Below are 4,541 nucleotides of genomic sequence, written 5' to 3' on the forward strand. Positions count from 1 at the left end.
AACAAGTCCCAGTTTAGAGGACACAGTCCTCTTAGCATAATTAGGCTTGACCTTATGACGCTCCCTAGATCCTTCCTAGGTAGCTAATGGGCTGTGGGAGGTGCAGCAAGTGCTGCCCAAACAAGTGAAACTCACAAGAACATTGTAACTATGGTGACCACTACCTTGTTTACCTCTGGCTATAAAATAAAGGCTCAGCTTGCCTCTGGATCTCTCTCTGTGGCCTCAGCCAGGCACAGGAAGGTCCACCTAGTCAGTGATGGCGAACCTTTTGAGCTCGGCGTGTCAGCATTTTGAAAAACCCTAACTTAACTCTGGTGCCGTGTCACATATAGAAATTTTTTGATATTTGCAACCATAGTAAAACAAAGACTTATATTTTTGATATTTATTTTATATATTTAAATGCCATTTAACAAAGAAAAATCAACCAAAAAAATGAGTTCGAGTGTCACCTCTGACACGCGTGTCATAGGTTCACCATCACTGTCTCTAGACTCTTAATAGGTTAAGAGAAAGATAGCATCTGAAAGATTTGGTGTCTAGACTAAATTAAACCTAATGTATTTTGTGAAGAAAATATTTTATACTTTATACTTGGTTCAGAATCTTATCTTATTTAATTTTGTTCTGTCCTTTGGCAATTAACTACTTCTGAAATACAAAATTATTTTTTATATTTATATTCTATTGTTTCCAGCAAAAGATGTCCTTCTTCCCATCATGATTTTAAGCACTGTTTTATGAGAATTTCTAAATTCTAGACTTTAGAACAGGATGATTGAACAGACTCAGGATCATAAATCTATTTTATAAACAATTCTCCATAATTTCTTCTCAATCTATCATTACAAATATGCAGTATTTATCTTCAGCAAATCATCAGATTGTACTAAATTGTGTCAATCTGGTGGCCTATTGCATTTTTAAATTATTTTCTAAATTATCTCAGATTAAAATCTGTATGCTATTGGAGTATTTTGTATATGAAATTAAGATATTACAAGATTTGTATTGAGTTTTAGATAAGGCATTACATTTCAGTTTATCATGAATTGTTTTCACATTTTCCAAGCAGTCTAGTCTGGATCGACTTTATGAGCAGTCATCTTTGTGCTGTATTTGAGGGGCAGCCAAAAGGCTCTCTGGACAAACTGAAACTTCCTTCATCACTGAGTCTCATAAAACAAGTACTGAAATTCCTATCAAGTGAGCCATCTTATCATTAACTCATTATTCCTAGGAAGGCCTGTGAGGATAACATGTAGGGTCATTAACAGAGCCATTTACCATTTGAAGCCAGCAAAGGTATGGCGGCTGGGAAGGAAGTGGGTGAAGGATAGGGTCTCCAGCCCTGTGGTTTGCAGAGGGAGATCCTGTTTAATTGCAGAAACAGAAATAATTTCACAGTTTTGCCTTCTTCGTCATTTTGTATAGAATAGACTCTAAGCTGAGATAGTATAAATAAGAGCAATTGGCTTGAAATATCAAAAAAATTCTATATGTGACATGGCACCAGAGTTAAGTTAGGGTTTTTCAAAATGCTGACACGCCGAGCTCAAAAGGTTCGCCATCACTGTTCTAATGAGTTCTTACCCCATTTAGCCGAGTTAAAATAAGCTGTCTTATTGAGGCTTCATGTGATATCTTCTGATTTAACATTTTGGAGCACCTGACAGCATTACCAGGGATGAGGAGGAATGCAGTAGCAAGCTCTAAAATGTATACCCTTTTATGAATGGTCAGAATTCCATCAATATAAACCTTTTTTATAAAAACAAAAAAAGGGGGGAGAAGAATGTTCTATATTTTACGATGCAGAGATCTGTACAACCTATGTTCTAAAGATGGCCCAGGCCTCCTACTCCCTATTTATATCATCCAGAAATATCCATATGAGCTCACAGTCCAGTTGAAATTTTAGAACCTTCAACAACTCCCATGTGTTGCCTAACTGCTGTAACAGGTACACACACCATGCTATGGAATGTCAGAGGGCAGATTGAGCAATGGATACACATGTGTATAGGAGAGGACGGTTAGTTTTTTAAAAGTAATGATTTCTTCCTATGTTGTACACTAGCTTCATATACCGTCTTTACAAAAGAGAAAGGGTGCCATTTTGCTAAACTGATTTCACAGCCAGTTAGATCAATTCCTGAATTGGAATATTTCCTCTCATCTTCAGATGTATTAAAATTTGTTCCCAGCAACAAATCTGTGGAAAGTTCGGTCATCTGATGGTTTGACCAATGACCTGATGGTGCTGAGGCACTGGAGAGGAGAGCAGGTCCAAGGAGTTACAAATTAAGAGTGTTCCCCTCAGACAATTTGCAGCTTATTGGAATACACACACATTCTGATTAACAGGCAGTTTTAACACTCAAAAGGGACCAAAACCAGGCATTATTTGACATTTGCATTATTTATTAGACACACATGTCAATGGAAGTAAAAAAAAAATATTTCATCTATAGTTCAGAGTCCCCAATAAACTAATAAGCTGTTTTCACTTTTCCTTATTCCTTCCAGTCCTTATTCAAATCCATAAATCCATGAACATGGTAATAACCATGGATTAGATACAATGATAGTGTATATAATACTTCTTTCTCACACCCAGATGCATACTCGTCAAGTACCGCAATATTCAAAACCAGGGCACTGTGACAGCCCCTTCAGGCCTGTGGCCTGACAGTCCAGTGGAAGACGCTGGCAGGGTAGTGAGACACACCCTGTTCTGCCTGTGTTATTTATGCCTCCGGCAGTGAAGCCCCTGACAAAGAAGCATGTCACTGGAACACATGCTCTTTGTTCATGGAGGTGCACGCCAGCACCGGCTGTGTCGGAAGGGACAGTACCGGGTCTGTAGTCTCTCCTCCTCTGGCTTTTTTGCTTTCTATTTGCTGCACATTGTGGTTATGTTTATTAATTACTTTGTAGCTTAAAACTTATAAAACACACATTTATCTTGTGAGGAAAGAGTCCTTCATACCACTATGAGTTGGTCATAGAGGATAGGGTCCCAAGATTTGCCTGGCTTTCCCCTAAGAATCAGTACCACCTCCCCCATGAGCCACCAGGTTACCAGTCTCTCTAGCACAGAGCTACCATGGCCCCGTCTCCGTCAGCACCTCCCCCTTACCTGAAAGATGGCACCTGCATGTTCTTTTTGGTGTTCAAGGTGCTCTACAGATGTTCCTACCTCATGTTCCAAATCAGGTCCCCATGATCAGACTTCATTCCAACCAGACGGATCGCAGAAATGATGGCAGGCTTTAGAGTTAGATCCATCTGGGTTTAAACCCTAGCTCCTCCTCTTGCTGGCCATGCAGCTTAAGGTTCAGTTCCTCATCTGTAAAATGATTAAAATACAATCTACTTCACAGAGGTGTCTTTGGATTAAATGAGAAAGAACATATCAAGCCCTAAAAATGGATGATCCATCATTGCTTTCGAGCTCATGGAACTGATTTGCTAGTTTTTCATAAAAGCCTTCATCTCAGGGCCTTGTGGTTCTCATAACCTTATAGTTAGTGCTCGTGTGACATCCTGAAGAGCACTTCCCCTCACCATTTTCCCGTCACAGAGATGTCTGCTAAGACTAACATTTTAAGACTTGGGAAACTGCATACCAGAAAGTTTTTGCCTTTTCCAGAGCCTTTTAAAAAACGTTCTTTTGCTTTGAAAATTTAATTAATTACATATTTTTTTTACATTGATATGTGGTTTTGTTTGCCACAGGTAGAATGGGAGGGGGAAATCTTAACTTTAAGAAAACCTTAGGTTGATGCATAGAATTGTTTTTCTCTATTCACAAGTTCCCAATCTTTGGAGCCTTTTGTCTATATTAGAAATAACTCGGTATCTGATGAGACATATGATGCATTTACTTATTTTAAGCTGAATATAGGTCTGTTACTCTAGGTCTGCAAAGCAAACTTAATGCTCTAACCCTGGCTTTCAGGGAGTTCTCTGAACCGGACCATTACAAAGGCTACCTGCCAAGCTTCACCCAAACCGAGACCATCGAGAATTCACACACCTCGCAGGGGTCCCCTAAGGAATAATGGGATAAAAGTCTAGGGACAAACGGTAAGACTCCGAGGCCCCATTAGAAATGCTAATTGCTGCCTTGCCAGCCTCCATTTAACTGTTAGAAACCCGGGGAGAGTCCACTGAACTCGGGGCCGCCCGGCTCCTCTGTGGCTCGGGCAAGTGTCCGCAGTTGCACCCCGTCCCCGCGAAGGCCGACCCCACCCGGTGCCACGCGGTACAACGCGGGGTGACCGCGATGCCGCTCCCGACCGGGGTCCCTCTTAGCCCTTCCAAGACCAACCGGCCGAGAGGACAGTGGGGTTCGGGCTGTTGACTCACACCGCGGGGAGCGGAGGGTGAACCCGAAAGCCCCATGTCCCCGCGCTCCCTTCACGTGTCCCACTTTCGCGGGCGTCGGGCTGGCATGGCCGAGCCTCCGGAGCGGGACCTGGCCTCACGGACCCCCGAAGCCGGACTCTCCAGCCTCCTCTCCCCACGACCCC

This window comes from Myotis brandtii, unplaced genomic scaffold (assembly GCF_000412655.1).
Source record: "Myotis brandtii unplaced genomic scaffold, ASM41265v1 scaffold320, whole genome shotgun sequence".
Taxonomy (NCBI): Eukaryota; Metazoa; Chordata; class Mammalia; order Chiroptera; family Vespertilionidae; genus Myotis; species Myotis brandtii.